The sequence below is a fragment of the Acomys minous genome (genome assembly GCF_964271855.1).
Source record: "Acomys minous genome assembly, chromosome: 2".
NCBI classification, from domain to species: domain Eukaryota; kingdom Metazoa; phylum Chordata; class Mammalia; order Rodentia; family Muridae; genus Acomys; species Acomys minous.
In genome coordinates this window covers 86,296,618-86,313,767 of record NC_140484.1, presented here as the reverse complement: position 1 = coordinate 86,313,767, position 17,150 = coordinate 86,296,618, and the positions used below count along the sequence as shown (strand labels likewise).

Here is a 17,150-nt window from a genome sequence, read left to right as displayed (position 1 = left end):
ACATAAGAATGTTGGTCTTCCTCAGTAATGCCCAGGCCAGTCACACAAGTTGGCGCTGCCGGGTGCCAGAAAGGGAAAAAAAGATCAGAGACAGGGGAATAAGCCCACCCCTCATAGCCATGCCCACGGCAGACATTACTAATCAATCATGCTACTCTTTCTGGTGAGCAGGAAATGAGCTTAGAATCATTCCCAGCACATGGCTCAGAGGTGATATTCAAAGTATCAGTCATTTTGGTATAGGTGACGTCATGGGATAGCAAAAGTGCCTCGGTACCCATTCATCCCACTGCGCTGCTGGGGCACGTCCCTGACCTTGGCCAATGGAATGCTGGTAGAATCCTGATGAGAGAGAGAACACTGAGCATGCTCATTCTTATACATCTCCCATCACCATGACAACTTGCCTTGGCCAGTCTTTTAGTGGGGTGAAAAAGTATAGGCTTTAGTCTCCTTGAGGCCAAGATCAGCCAATAGCTAGCTGTTCTTCCCCTCCCCCCCCCCTCCCCGCCCTCTGTCCCATGATTGGGCCCAGCTAAGATCAGCAGCACAGCCATTGGCTGACCATCCTAGGAGCCAAATGGAGGCTGGTTGCCCCGGTGATGAATAACTAAAGCTAACACAGAGGCAAGAAGGCAGAAGGCTCACACACTCGACCCCTGCCTGCCTACTTACCTCAGGTTCTCCCTGCACACGCATGCTTCAGCTTGTCGGGCGAGGCAGACATGACGCCCTTCAGACGAGGGAGCACCAAGGCTGTCTAGACCCCATCGGAACACCAGCAGAGTGGGTCCAGGTTCATGCGGAGGAAATCTGAGAACAAAACGGTCGGGGGGGGGGGGGGCAGAGGGTCCTGCGCCTGGACAGCAGACAGCATGTGTGAGGGCTGAGTCTAGAAGGTTCCCCACAGACTGATGTTTGAACCCTTGTTCCTCAGCTGATGGTATCATTTGGGGATTTCTGGGGAGCCTTTGGGAGGTGTGGCCAGGCCAGAGGAAGTGGGCTGCTGGAGGCAGACCTGACTCTGGTTGGGTCCCTGCTACCTGGTTCAGCCGACATAGGGGAGTTATCACCACACACCCCTAAAGTATGACCGTGCTCACCCGGCTATGATGGACGGCCACCATGCTACACACCGTGAACCAAAATAAGCCGGAGTCACAGTGACTCCTGCAACTGAAAAAGGAGACAGCCCCGCAGTACCCAAACCCACAGATGCTCCGTTTCCTCGAATGAAACGGTACACCGTGTATGCTTATGTGTGGGTACAAGTGTGTGTTTATGTAGTGTATAAATGTGTACATTCGTGTGTACATGTGTATGTTAATGTGTGTACATGTGAATATGTATGTTTGCATGTACATATTTACTGTGTGTGTACATTTGTGTCAGTGTACACATGTCTATCTATATATGTGTACATTTTTTATATTTGTGTGTGTACATGTGTATAAATGTGTAACTACATTTGCATGTGCATGTGTATATTTATGCATGTGTATACGTGAGTGTACAAGTATATATTTGTGTGTGTACACATGTGTATATTTCAGTGTATATATGTTTTTGTGTATGTGTTTAGGTGTGTATGTTTCTTTTTTTATTTTTTTATTTTTTGTTTGTTTGTTTTTTCGAGACAAGGTTTCTCTGTGTAGCCTTGACTGTCCTGGACTCACTTTGTAGTCCAGGCTGGCCTCGAACTCACAGCGATCCGCCTGCCTCTGCCTCCCGAGTGCTGGGATTAAAGGCGTGCACCACCACGCCCAGCTTGTTTCTTTTCTAAAAATATTTATTTATTTATTATTATGTATACAGTGTTCTGACTGCATGTACATCTGCAGGCCAGAAGAGGGAATCAGATTACATTATAGATGGTTGTGAGCCACCATGCAGTCGCTGGGAACTGAACTCAGGACCTTTGGAAGAGCAGGCGGTGCTCTTGACCACTGAGCCATCTCTCCAGCCCCAATATGTTTCTATGTGTGTACATGTGTATGTTTATGTATGTGTGTCTGTGCCTGTGTGTGTGTGTGTGTATTGTGTGTGTATATGCACATTGATCTATCTACCTCTGCATTAGTACTGCAGTGTCCAGGTGCACTGTTATAATGTTACATAATTGCTCACCCAGGCACACTGCTCTATGCCTACGTATGGGCTCAGCTCTTCTCCTTTAGGCACGTGCGGAGCCGTACAAGCATTCCACGTGCTTATTGTAAATGCACGTCACTTTACACCACAGTCACAGCACAATGGAAGATGCCACTGTGAGTGCTTTAATAGTAGGTGAGTGTGCACTGCTCTGTCAATCCACATGTGCTCTGTTGCTCAGATTTCCACGTGTTGTACCAGTGTCCGTTGTAGGCTGCCGTTCTGGGACATCCGTGTGTTCTGATGTGCTGGTGACTTGTACGCTCTGACTATGGGGAGCACTGCTCAACGGCTGCACTAGAACTTAAAGTGTCCAGGTGCAGAGCTGTGACAGTGGCCCTGCGTGTGCTGTGCTCTGACAAGCCTGTGATCACTTCCGCCGCATTGCACTCGTGGTGCATTAGTGGCATAACCGTTCTGGCAGTTGTGCAGCAAAAGCCACCTGTGCTGTGTACTCGTCTGTCTCGGTTCGCTGCTCCGATACTGACACGGCTGTGCTGTCGTCTACTGCAGCCTGCGTGGGGTTGTATGTGACATCCTCCGGCTTGGTTGTAAGGCACAGCAGATCACACGGCAGCGGCAGTGCACGGGTCCTGCTAAGATGCCGTTGTGCGGGGGGGGGGGGGGGGGGGGGAAGGGCAAGGGGGGGAGGGGTTAGCGGTCCATGCCTGTGTGGTGCTCCGCTAGTGCATTCATGTGCAGTGATGGACTAGTTTATCCTCGTGTGCTCTGCCTAGTACCTTCCCTGAGTGTGGACATCCGGGACCCACGAGTTTGCGTTACTGTGCCATTGTGCACCGTGTGCTTGTAAATCCCAGTGCACTGCTCCACCCCTAAAGCGCGAACAGTGATGCTCTACCACACGCAGGCGCGTTCGGAGCTCTACAGTTGCATCTGTCCTCTCTGCTGACGATGCAGCATCAGTTTTTTAAAAAACATTATGTATACAGAGCTCTGCAGGCCAGAGGAGAGTATCCGATCATATCATAGATGGTTGTGAGCCACCATGTGGTTGCTGGGAATTGAACTCATGACCTCTGGATGAACAGTCAGTGCTCTTAACAGCTGAGCCATCTCTCCAGCCCGAGCATCAGTTTTGTGATGGTCTCTGTGACCTCTATGGCCTGAAAGACATGAGAGGCAGTTCAGCTCCATATAACTAAGCAGCTGATGTTGGTTCACATTTCTGGAGTCTTGACCCTGAGTAGTTTATTTTAGGGTTGTTTAAGCACAGCCCAGTTTGGTGAAAACTTATGCTAATGATAACGAACTCAAGCCCGCATGCACAGCAAAACAGACAAATCTCTTTAAGGAGCCAAGTAAGCAAAATACAGATGAGAGGTGTCTACGCTGAGACTCCTTGAAAAGGCCATAATGATGGGTTCTGCAGATTGACTGAAAAAAAAAAAACAAGATCTGGGGGTGTTGCGGGGAGCAGGACTCGTGGGTCCCGGATGTCCACACTGAGGGAAGTACTAGGCAGAGCACACGAGGATAAACTAGTCCATCACCGCACATGAATGCACTAGCGGAGCACCACACTAGGCAAACGGTTGCCCTGCGGATGCGCCACGTGCTGATACCCTGCGTCAGGAGGTGAGCACAGCAAGCGGTGCAAATGAGAAGCTCCCCTGGCCCTGCCCTCAGCACTGAAGAAAAGCAGATGTTCTCATACCTGCGGGCGCGTGCATTTACTAGCCCATCCAAACACGACTGAAGTGGCTCGGCATCAGTTCACACTGTGCACCGGTCCACCACTACCCACACAGGAAGTACAACTAACGCCATGCTCAGGGGGGTGCGTGAGTACAGCCAGGCAAGGCTGTACTGTTACAGAACCAGAAAGACCATGCGTGATCACTCTGCTGTTAAATCCAGGGTACACTCTTGGGTTTAATGTGAGCTGCTGTGTTAGGACACGTAGCATCCGTCGGATTTGTTGTAAATGCACATCAGATTAGGCGGCAGCAGTAATGGCTTGGTTTTGGCAATGCTTCCGTGACCTATACATGTGTGGTGACTAAGGCACGCGCGCCGCAGCGCTGTACTATTGTACCTTATGTGCTCAATGGGTTCCTATGACCTCACCCGTGAGTCCTGCCGTAACACTGCATTAATGTGCTTTTCGGTAATACTACGTCTGTGTGTGGCTGTATGCAGACATCCATGTGTGCTGCCTTACAAAGACATTCGGGATCACGCCTGTTACATGGAATCCCCGTCCATTGCTTCACTTGTATCTCCGTGGATGCTGGACGGTGCCGGACTGGTACTTTTGTGTGGACTACAGTTCTCTGACAGCTAAGTGTTCCAATGTGCTCCTCCATGCATGGAAACACTGATAGTGGGACCTCAGTATTCAGTGCTCTATGCCTGCGTTCGTACCTCAGTGTCCTGGTGGACCAGCGTAATAGCGTTCTCATGTTACAGTGCTGATATCTGAGTCACACGGGGCATTTGAGGAAAGAGAGACACTCCAGGATGAAATCAGGCTTTGCAGCCACAAAGAGAAACAGCCTCTGTGCACTGAGCCTCAAACAGCCTTGCAGAAGCATATTTATTGATTGTTACACAAAGTTATTTTGAGCTCTTACTGTGTGCACTGTTTGCAGTCCTCAATAATGCAAGCCGTTCCTGCTTTGCCAGGAATATCTGTGACTAAAGTCATGCCAGGCTCCTTCAGAAAAACAGCACTATAAATCACAGAAAACAATCACTGTTTTCTACAATGGTTTCTTCAAGGTCTAAGTACTTCCAGAAAAAAAATGCTTCATTCTGATGTTTGTGCCAGATTCAATGACTCTACTAAATTTCTCACTACATTACACTTCATCCATGCAGGGTGCATCAGCGCAACCGTTCCTGCTGTCTTGGTGGCTCTCATGGCACGGCGTAATTGTCCATCCTGGTGCACGCCTCTATTTATAAAAGTGTGTGCGCCACAGCTCTTGTTCAGGTATGTGCACAGCTGTACGGTAAATCCATGTGCTTCTTTGGAAATGCACATCGGCTTACACTGCAGTGCGTCAGTTTTGCAAAGATGCCATTGCACAGAGCATGACTGATCAATGTGCACACTATGACCTACGGGTGTATTCACTGCCTATCTGAGCTGCCCCCCCCCAGTGCTTGCACATGTTGTACATTCAAGAGCCTTAACATACTATTACATCCATGACCGTTGACTCCATCTACACTGCTTTACATCTCTTCCCATGTGTGTCACTGTAATAGTAAACCCACATGGACTGGTGTTCATGGACATCCGTGTGCTCTGATGTGCTAGTAAACCCATGGACACACAGGCGCTAAGACATCCCCGTGCACCGCCCTACGTCTGCTCTAGGAGCTCTGTTCCAGGTGCGCCACTACAGTAATATTTTCATGTGCACTGCTCTCAAGTAAATCCGTGATCCCTTCTGTTAAGTAGGATCTGTGTTCAGTGTGCCGGCATTGCAGCCATTACCGGCACCGTGCATCGGTTGTTGAAAACAGGCCGTTGTGTAGGGCTTTGGTGATAGATGCGTGTGTGATGCTCAGCTAGGGCACTGGTGTGCAGCGATGTTCTAGTTTTTCCTTGTGAGCTCCTGCCTAGCGCTCCCTTGAGTGCTGATGCTGTGCGTTCATTACTCCTGCCCTGCTGTACCCTTACATCCGTGGATGTCTCTGTAATAGCCCCTCTGTGTGCTGTTGTACAACACTCACATGGCCTACTTCTAAAACTTCTGTTTGCAGTCAGAAGCGTGCAGAGCCGCACGCCCCATCTGCTATGCTCTAAATGCATCTGTTCACACTGCAGCCGTGATACGTCTGGGGAGGTGCTATTACGTAATGCTTTAGAATTACATTGCTGGGCAGTGGTGGCCCAAGCCTTTAATCCCAGCACTCGGGAGGCAGAGGCAGGTGGATCTCTAAGTTCAAAGCCAGCCAGCCTGGTCCAAAACATCCAGGGCTACAGGAAAAAAAAAAGATAGGAAAGAAAAGGGGGTGGTGGGCGGGGAGAGAGAGAGAGAGGGAGAAAGAGAGATGCTTGCGCAGAGGTACCAGCTACCATCATACACAGTGATGCTCAGGAGATCCTGTATGCGCCTGCGTAGTACTTCCACGGATGCTGAGGTTGTAGAGCTTTACATCTCCGTGTGTTTTAACAGTGTGTCTGTGTCCTGCCTGCACTTGGACATCCATGCGTGCCGCTTTATGAAAATATGCATGCTCACTCCTACAATTTAGACTCCACGAACACTACTATACTGGTCTTCTCACGCTCGTGTTCGATCGATGTACACAAACATCCATGTGTTCCAACGTGCTAGGAAACACATTTGCACGCCGATACCAGGCTACGCATGTGCATTTGTCTGCTTCTGCACCTAAGCGCTCTGCTCTTAGGAATCCTCCCGGGCACTCCACTTCACGGTAAACTTAGGCTCACTTTTGCTGCCGCACATCCGGTTGTGGTGCATTCCCACTGAAATGGTTATTGCTGCTATAGTGTCATTTCTGTGTGCACTGTGCTCCTTATGCACTGCTTTATGGCTAAAACCCTGTGTACTGCCGTTCTGCGTGGTTAAATCTCGAAGCTTTGGTACACCCATCCGCTTTGCTGTCAACACACCTCAGCGTATGCGGCAGCAGTAGTGCACTGATTTTGCAAAGAGGCCGCTGTGTCGTGTTTTAGTAACGGAAGTGTCTGCATATAATCGATAGCAGATCTCGTTCGCTCCCGCCTAGTGTGTTCACGAGTGCTGACTTCATACATGTGTCCTTCTGGACTCCTGTGTGCTCCTGCAATCTGTGCTGTGTACATCCGTGTATGGCTGGGCTGCTACCTTCAAGGACTCTTCCATGATCGTGCCTGGAACAGTGAATCAGTGTGCACTCTTGACTTCTGTCTCCAAGTGAGTTTCTGTCCACAGACACGCATGTGCTCTTCTGCAGTAGTAAATACGTTGACACACTGATGCTGGGACGTCAATACACATCAATACTCTTCTGGCCTCGCACGTCAGTGGGCGGGTGCACTGGTATAGTGACGTTCTTATATGAACTGCTTTCTATTAAATCTATGCTCATGTCTCGTATGGTACGGCGGTACGGTGTGTGTGTGTGTGTGTGTGTGTGTGTGTGTGTGTGTGTGTGTGGTGTTAGTAGTCCCTGCTGTTTCCCTGTTACTTCTGCTTGCACTGTGAGCTTGTCCCTCATGGTGCACTGCCCTGCTCCTAAGAAACATGTGGTCCGCTCTTCCAGCTCAGCCATGTTTAGAGCCGTGCGTGTATACCCCTCTGCCTTATTATAAATGCACTTCGGTTTATGTATGTTTTTCTTTTTCTTTTTTTTTAAGATTTTATTTATTTATTTATTTATTTATTTATTTATTTATTATGTATACAGTGCTCTGCCTGCATGCATTCCTACAGGCCAGAAGAGGACATTAGATCACATTATAGATGGTTGTGAGTCACTATGTGGTTGCTGGGAATTGAACTCAGGACCTTTGGAAGAACAGCGGAACAGTCAGTGTTCTTAACCTCTGAGCCATCTCTCCAGCCCGACGTATGTTTTTCAAAGGCACATTGTGTAGTGCTTTAGTAGTGGGTATGGGTGCCCCTGCTTTAACTAGGACACCCTAGTGCAGTGATGAGGTAGTACAAGGCAGCGGGCTACTGCCAGCACTTCCATAAGTGCTGATGTCAAGCATCTGTGAGTCCTGCGGTAGCACTTGAGTGCATTTCTGTAATAGTGCATCTGTGTACTTGGACACTGCTGTGGACAGTCTCAGTCAGGTATAGCTCTTTGGGAACAGAGGTTCTCAAAGCATTGGTGGGCAAAAGATAGGCGAGTGACCAAAAGAAACAAACCCAGAGGTGCTGTTTAAATCTGAGTGTATTTTGCCGGCAAACGAGGCAGGTTCTTATACACATCTTGAAACGGGGAGTTTTTTCGTGGTGACATTTTTTCCCATACAAGTCAAAATACAGGATGCAGTGCAATAATGTTGTCATCAATCTTGAACAAACATTCATAAGTCATTAGAATGGTATCAGTGCATAGGCCCTCTTTATCAAAGGCCAGTGTTCTCTCATTATGCCAAACATCTGTGAGTCAAGACAGTTTGTTTTCTTAGCTCTTCCGCCACTATCTGGAGCTTACTCAAACACTTTATTTGTAAGTCGTAATAGGAACTATTCATTGGTGACTAATTCTTAGCCATGTTTTTATTAACAAGTGGAATGGAACTTAGTAGTAAACTTGTCTAAATGACTCTTGGCTGTAGTTTCAAGGTAAGGGTCTCCTAGCAACACAGTTACGTCTGAAAAGTTCTTTGATAAGAAAGTAAAAACAAAGGCAGAAAGAGAAAACAGTCAGGAAAACAGTCAGAGAAACAGTCAGGATGTTCCCAAACAGTGAGCGCTGTAATCAGTCTGGGTACTGATGTTGTATTACGTCCGTGTGTGTTTCAGTAATAGTACATCTGTGTATGGCTGTAGTTGGACATCCATGGTTGCCCTTTTATGAAACATGTGTGATCACTCCATGTGCTGATCTGCTTGGACTCCTTGGCATCCATGTGTTCTGAAGTGCCCATAACAAGTCTTTGACTCTGACTTGTCCGGCTTCCTGATTTATTTATTTTTTTTTTTGGTTTTTTTTGTTTTTTTTTTTTTGTTTGTTTGTTTGTTTTTTGTTTTGGTTGTTCGAGACAGGGTTTCTCTGTGTGGCCTTGGCTGTCCTGGACTAACTTTATAGACCAGGCTGGCCTCAAACTCACAGCGATCCACCTGCCTCTGCCTCCTGAGTGCTGGGATTAAAGGCATGCGCCACCACCGCCCAGCTGGCTTCCTGATTATTGGTGAGTACAAGTACAAAAGGAAGACCAAACGGCACAGGCGTCCTGCGGACTGGAGCAGGCAGAACGCCGCCACTTTGAGGCCAGCAAGAACTCCAAAGTGAATTTAAGGCCAGCCTGAGGCTACTTAACGGGAAATGAGCTTTATTTCCAATTGCCCCTTCCCCTCCCCCAAGAAAAACACCTTAATCGGCTGCCTAATGTCTCATAATGGGCGGGTCACTGGGATTTAGGCTCCTGCCTCTGTACCTGGCTAACACCTCTTATAAAAAATGAAAACGAATTCCCAAATGCTAATCTGCTTTTTTTGCCACAGTAGCATCTTTCCCCCTAGTAACAAAGAATAAATGTAATGAATGTTAATCTAGTTTTCAAATCTTTAAAACATTGAAAGGCATGAGCAGCTTAAAAGCAATTGTAACAACACAAGTGTCATTCCATGGCAGGGGCACTTAACTATTTCTCTGGAAATAGGCTGCAAGGTGGCTGTGGGGAAAAGGGCACATCCTTGAGGCCGTGGGACACCCTGCCTATCAGAGGCTCTCACCATCACAAACTGATCTGTCCAACACTAAGATGAGCCACTTTTCTCCCCCTTGTACAGCAGTCTCGGGGAAGAGCAGTTTCTACATTAAAGATGACTTGGAGGATGTGTGTTTCATGTACCTCATCAGCATAAGTGAGTAACCTTCACGTCCCTAAGTGCCATTGAGGGTTCTCCCAGCCTCTCCTGTGACACATTTGAGGACCAGGACCCTTCGAGCTCTTAAGTGTTTTTGCACATCTTCACAGAGAAAGTCTCTAAAGAGATTTAAGTCTCTAAATGGAATCTGAGGCAGTCTTCCATGGATCGTAGGAGTCATTTTTTTTTTAATTTATGTATTTATCAAGCGGGTATTTATCAAGTGTATTTATCTGCATGTACACCTGCAGGCCAGAAGAGGGCATCAGATTCCTTTATGATTGTGAGCCACCTTGTGGTTGCTGGGAATTGAACTCAGGACCTCTGGAAGAGCAGCCAGTGTTCTAACTGCTGGGCCATCTCCCCAGCCCAGGAGCCATATTTTTAAGAGATGGGTGGGAACAAAAGCAGAAGCAATTATATCCACTGTTTTCCTCTTTCTGGTTTTTTTTTTTCTTTCTGTCTGGTATTTTAATACTTCTGCCTGACATACAATGGCAGATTTATAGGAGGGTTTTACTTTTTGCTTTTGTTTGGTTGGTTTTTTGTTTTTCAAGACAGGGTTTCTCTGTGTAGCCTTGGCTGTCCTGGACTCCTTTTGTAGATCAGCCGGCTTCGAACTCACATTGATTCACCTACCTCTGCCTCCCCAAATGCTGGGATTACAGGTGTGCGCCTCACACCTGGCTTATGGGAGATCTTAATGCAGGAACACAGCTGGGCGGGTCCTTGAACATCTATTGTTTGTGTTGGGAACATCAGCACCCTCTGTCCTCACTACTGTGAAGTACACAGCGAACTGTTGTCAAGCACAGCTATCCTACTGTGTGCAGGGCACTGGAAGCTGGTCCCCCGTTGCATCACATCCTGCACGTGTTAGCCACGCTGTCTTCTCGGCCCTTGTCCTCCACTTCCTTCCAGGCTCTTGCCATTGCACACTCAACTTGTCAGCTTCCACACATGTGTGCCTTTCATTCATCCATGGTGCCACAAACTACAGGGTGTTGGTAGGTGAGGCTGTTTGTAGGTCGGTGCTAACAGTTTGGGGTCCTGGACTAAGTGGAGAGAAAGTGGGTGGTAGGCGTTTAGAAGTGTGGTAGTTGTTAGGTAACGTTATGTAAGAAACATTAGAAAGGTAGCCAGGAATCGTGGCGCACGCCTGTAAACTCAGCACGCAGGGAGGAAAGGCAGGTGGATCTCTATGAGTTCAAGGCCAGCCTGGTCTACAAAGTGAGTCCATACAGCCAAGGATACACAGAGAAACCCTGTCTCAAAAAAGCAAAATAAATAGGTAGAGACACTAGAGGAAAACACAACATTGGCTTCTGGCCTTCATATGCACAGGTGCAGGTGGTCACATTCATGCATACATGGGAACACACACACACATACACACGTACATGTATTCCACCTTGGTTTCTAAAGTACCATGTTCCTCTCCTTAGGGAAAATGAGTTTAGTCTAAAAGTCTCACAAGTGCATGTTCTTCTGACAGCCGGGAAAGCTCTTAACTGTAAGGCCCTGCAAAATAAAAATAAATTACCTACTTCCATTGGGGGAAGGGTGGTGCACAGCTTTAATCCCAGCACTTGGGAGGCAGAGGCAGGTGGATCTCTGTGAGTTCGAGGCCAGCCTGGTCTATAGAGTGAGTTCTGGGACAGCCAGACAACACAGAGAAACCCTGTCTCAAAAAACAAAACAAAACAAAACAAACAAAACAAAACAAAACAAAAAAACCAAAACACGCCTACCCAGATCTAGCCAATGGACAGGACATTCTCCACAGTTGAGTGGAGAGTGGGGGTCTGACTTTCACACGTACTCTGGTGCCTCATATTTGACCACGTCCCCTGAATGGGGAGACCTGGTAGCACTCAGAGGAAGGATATCAGGCTACCAAGAAGAGACTTGATACCCTATGAGCATATACAGGGGGAGGAAGCCCCCCCTCAGTCACAGTCATAGGGGAGGGGAGTAAGGGGAAAATGGGATGGAGGGAGAAATGGGAGGATACAAAGGATGGGATAACCACTGGGATGTAATATGAATAAATTAATAAAATAAAATTTTAAAAAACACTTTTTTTTAAACACACTTCCAATATACAACGGTACCAAAGCAAGACAGAAACCAAGCAGGACAAAATCAAACCCTCCATGTCTGGCATCTGGAGATGGTGATAGAATTTCCTGAGCATCACTGTGCTTGGGAAGTGCCACTCTTCTAGTTCTGTCGCTAGCCACACACGTTCTCTCTGGGGCTAGCTCTGCCCCCGTACCTACAGCTGTCCTCCTTCAATGTCCACCTTCTTCGCATATTTAGCATCCTGTGGCTTCCATTGCAGAAAAGCTTAATCATAAATCTTCCCGGGCTAAAACCATTGTGTTTACATGATTGTCATAGCAACATAGCTTGAAACTAAATGTCCTTAACACAGAAAAAAACTTGACTTATTTCCAGTCCCAAACCAAGAGGTGTGCTATCCAAGCCTAGGCTAACTGCCAAGGTGTCCTCTATTGTAAAATATCTAAGTATGACATTCCAAGCCCACCTTCTATTGCTCTCAAAGCAGATTCTAAAGAAACAAGTTTTACTTTTCTATAGCTAATAATCTCTAACAGATACTGTTATGTCAAAGTCCTAACTTTCTGGTCCAGTAGTTTCTGCCTGGCTGCTCACTGTAGTTAGAGTCAAGACTCTGTCATCATCTCAAGCCTTTAGCCAGATGCCTTCTTTCAACATTCTCTGTGGGGAAATTTTTTTCCAGTGTGAATTTCACTTGGGCTGAGAAATAGAGAGAACGGCAGTTTTAGGAGAAAAAGTAGGTTTCAAAGTAGTTTTTAGGCAAAATTACATCTGGTCCACACATATTATTTAAGGGCAGTGGTGAGCTGCCAGAGGTCTTTGGAACTTTGTCAAGCAAAGCCTCTATGACTTGTCCTCATGTCTGTGCCAGAGTCTAATTTTGTGCCACCTTATTTCAGATTGGATAATTCGGTATAAAACCAAACATTCACTCCAAAAGACACAAGAGCATTTCAAAGAAACACTGGAGGGGGCCTCTGAAGATTCCCACCCACCCCAATGGACTAGAAACATATCCCTGCAGACCAGAGAAAGTCACAGCTCCACCTAGATCCTGTGGACAGACATCCCCAAAGCCAGCTGAAAGCTTGTATCTTTGTGTCTTCACAGGATGGCTCTATAAAAATACATGCCCCACCATGGAACTTCAGCATTGTGAAATAGCCAGCATCAAGCAACCATCAACACACACACACACACACACACACACACACACACACACACACAAAACAAACAAACAAAAAAAAAACAATGAATATGACAGTCTTGTTGCTGAAGTCCCTGTTGGTTTCCTGTTGTGGAAGTTTTGGTTTCTTTGAAAACTCGGTTATGTAAACACGTTCTTGTTTTAGTACTAGGTGTAGGATATGGGGGCTGCTACAGTTTGTCCACAGCTGTTAACAGCCTCCATGAGAGGGCCATGATTTTTTTCAACAGGAAACCGCTTCATGTGAAGGCGTGATGTTTGCCAGTTGGAAACAATACAAGAGCAGAGAGAGAGAGAGAGAGAGAGAGAGAGAGAGAGAGAGAGAGAGAGAGAGAGAGAGAGAAGGGGAAGGAGGGCTGTGAGAAGAACGCCTGGAGGAGACAGACAGTTGGAGGAGAAAGAGAAGGCTGTTGCTGGCTTAATATCCTAACGAAGGAGGCTGGTATTTCCCTAAAGAACCTGACAACCCTAAACAGTGGGAAGTAGGCAAAGAGAAGTACACCCCTTCTCCCCATTAACTTTTTTTCTCTCCTACCTGGTATTGGGGTGTTGGAAGGTATTGGGGTGGAGAAGGGAGAGATATAAAAAATAAATAAATAAAAATAGACTTTAAAAGTATGCCTACACATATGCATGGAGCTGTATGCGGGCCATACCTGGAAAGAGACCATGAGTTTTGTTTTTTTTTTTTGTATGAAAACACTTTAGGTTCCAGCTCCTCACCCACCATACACAACAAGTGTGCAATGAAACTGAGACACTGTGAACAACTGCTGAAGCCATATAAGAGTATTCATAATTTTCCCACTTTCTTCTCTATTTAAATGCTACGCAATGCTGACTTCTCTCCATGTATCCTTTCAACTCTGATACATGGATCAGCAATGCTCCCCATGCATACGGTGGCCTCCTTTCCAGGTGACACACCCTTGCTCCAGATACATTTCTGTCAGCTGGATGGCATTGTGGTCAAGGGCCCTGGTCTGCAGCACCTGCTCAGGGTGCTTACCCCGACATTTATTCTGGGATGCTGTGGCTGATCCTTCCTGTGACACTGTCATTGTCCCTTCTTCTCATTTATTTCCTGTGGACATGTGGAGATGTCTCTGCTTTGCCTAATATCGTTAAATGCGTTTCCCAGGGTGGGCAAAGTTTATGAGCCTGGCCAGCCAAGAGCACAGAATTTGCAATTCTTAGGGACTTGTCAGAAAGAGACAGCTGTTGTTTTCCTTTTCCTTCTGTCTTTGATGTTCTCTAGGAGTGGATAAAACACACCGATCTGAGTAACATGGGAACTAGCCAAAAGATAGTTCCAATATCTCCTTCAAAACACAAAACTTTTGCTTCCTGAGTGCCGGAACCCAGCTCCAGTGGAATTCGGGTCCCAAAGAAGAGGCACGAAGTCGGTGAGGGAAGGAAACTGATGTGATCCGAGAGTGAACAAGACATCTGGTTTATTTAAAAAAAAAAAAAAGCAGCTGGGCATAATGGTGCACCCCTTTAATCCCAGCACTCAGGAGGCAGAGGCAGGTGGATCGATGTGAGTTCGAGGCCAGCCTGGTCTACAAAGTGAGTCCAGGACAGCCAAGGCTACACAGAGAGACCCTGTCTTGGAAAAAAAAAAAGTAAAGAAAAGAAACTTAATTCTCTAAGCCGGTGAAAGACTCCAGACTCTTTAATTCAGACCAGCATAGAGCAGGCATAGGTGGAGCAGGCTCCACCTGAGGATCTTATTAACTCTTTGTGAGCTGGTAGGAAAGAGAAAGAGGATGATAAAAAGCATGCATTCACATACCCATTTGATGGATGAAGCAAAACAGGCTCCAGTCAGCTTCATATATATGTACACACAATCAGACAAACAAACATATTTGGTGGATATTGCAAAGATCTAACAACTTTATTCTCTTTCTTAGCCTTTTTATACCACCTAAGACAAAATTACCTCATGGCTATAAAGCAATTATCACAACATTTGTTACATGTTTTTCCATTAAGACTCATACCTAGTTAAACATTTTTTTTTGGTTGCTACTTCTTTTTTTAATATTTTTATTTAAATTTTAATTTATGTGCATTGGTGTAGGGGTGTCAGATCTTGGAGTTACAGACAGTTGTGAGCTGCCATGTTGGTGCTAGGAATCAAACCTGGGTCCTCTGGAAGAGCAGGCGGTGCTCTTAACCACTGAGCCAACTCTCCAGCCCCCTAGTTAAACATTTCTTATCTGTCTTCATTTCACAGGCTCATTATGAATTTAAAGCAACAGTTTTTCATGCCGTAGGTTAATAAGGTTTAAGGTTAACAGGGTCCAAGGAATGACAGCAGGATTATTGTTTATGTCTTTCCATTAAGACTCATACCAAACTAAATATTCGTTAGCTATCCATGAGCTCACTGAAAGTTCACAGTAACAAGTTAACAAGGATTTTTTTTTTTACAAGAAACAGGTCGTCTATATTATGTTTTACTTTTAAAGTTTTGTATAATTAGTTAATTATCTATTTTCTGTTCAGGGCTGTCTATCACTGTGCAGACCAAGACCCATGATTATATCTCTGAGCCTAGAACAAATGTTTACCTAGGTATCAGACCTGTTTTTTTCCCCCTAGTGCAGTTTACAAGCCAATGGAAGGCTCACAGACTCTTCATGCAGTGTTTACTACTCTTCAGGGTAGGGAGGTTTCGAGTTACTTGAATCAAATCAGGAATTCTATAAAATCATTATCAGGAATTATCTTCATAGTGATCTGCAGGAAGTCTGCCCAACAGAGTGAAGCAATTACGCCAGAGCATACATAGGCAGTGAGGATTTCTCTACGCCATGCCAGATAGATGGAAGATACAGCAGTGACAAGCATGGAAAGGCGGTCAACAGCAAGAAGTGACCGGATGCAGCGTCCCTGGGGCTATGCCTCACCAGGGCAAACGCACTTATCAGCTGTGCACAAACAGTCGGCTGCCTCCAAGAAGCTCACTTGCTTGCCACAGGCCCTTTCTGCTTGCATAGCTCCTGGCAAACTTTTTTCCCCCTAGAACATGCAGTCTTTTATTATAGACTTGGTGGAATACTATTAAAATATATATATTCCATTACCAAGGAAGAGATAAAATGGAGAAAAACAAATTGTCATTCTAGAACCAACCGGTGGGGAGCCCAGCAACAAAAAAAAAGAAACCTCTCTCCCTCCCCCCCTTCTCTCCCTCTCCCTCCCTCCCTCCCTCCCACTCTCTCCCTCCCTTTCTCTCTCTTTCCCTCCCTCTCTGCCTCTGGACTAGGATGTAGAACTCTGAGCTACTTCCCCAGAACCATGCCTGCCGGCTTCCCGCCACACTGACAATGGACTCACTTCTGAAACCTTAAGCCAGCCCCAGTTAAATGCTTTCTTTCCTAACTGTTGCCGTGGTCATGATGTCATGATGTCCCGTCACAGCAATAAAGCAGCGGCTAAGACACTGAGTCCATACTGCCATACTTTGTCTCTCTGCACTTGTTAGAGAAGGTAAGTCCCTGCTTAGGTTACTGAACATTCCTGTGTGCAGTAAATTGACACCAAAAGATGAGCGCCCCCCCTACATGCTCTGGGCTTTTTATACTTGCTTGTTTCAAAACTGCTGTCTTCTGCATTGAGGGTTTCAGTTTCAGCATTTGTCCAAATGGTCCCTCCCCCAACCCCCCCAAAAAAAAACTTGGCTCTTTGCCTCTTACTGAGCAAGTTTATAGTAGAACCGCTCTTCAAATGGATTATCAAATTTGTATTGTCTTAGATTTCTATTGCTGTGACAAGGGCCTTAACCAAAAGCAACTTGGGAGGGAAAGGCTTGATTTGTCTTACAACCCTCAGGTCTCACTTTATCACCGAGGTAAGTGAAGGCAGGAACCTGGAGGCAGGAGCTGATGCAGAGGCCGTGGAGGATGCTGCTCACCACCTTGCTCCCTATGCCTTGCTCAGTCTGCTTTTTTCTTTCTTTCTTTCTTTCTTTCTTTCTTTCTTTCTTTCTTTCTTTCTTTCTTTCTTTCTTTTCCCAGAGCTTAGGACCGAACCCAGGGCCTTGCACTTGCTACGCAAGCACTCTACCACTAAGCTAACTCTCCAACCTCTCAGTCTGCTTTCTTATACAATCCACAGTGAGCTGGATGCCTCCATGTCAGCCGTTAATCTCATGTCAGCCCCTACAC

At 46.3% G+C, this 17,150-nt stretch overlaps 1 long non-coding RNA gene across 3 annotated transcripts; it reads left to right on the top strand.

Moving 5' to 3' along the window:
* Nucleotides 1-554: 554 nt before the first annotated feature.
* Nucleotides 555-12,962, top strand: LOC311593074. Of its 3 annotated transcripts, none has more exons than XR_014777580.1 (4): nt 555-786; nt 4,312-4,420; nt 9,473-9,677; nt 12,665-12,962. It is a non-coding gene; the product is annotated as an uncharacterized lncRNA (long non-coding RNA). The 3 variants fall into 3 exon arrangements; XR_014777581.1 differs by lacking the exon at nt 555-786 and adding an exon at nt 1,411-1,570 and having other exon boundaries at nt 4,247-4,420; XR_014777579.1 differs by lacking the exon at nt 4,312-4,420 and having other exon boundaries at nt 9,603-9,677.
* Nucleotides 12,963-17,150: the final 4,188 nt, after the last annotated feature.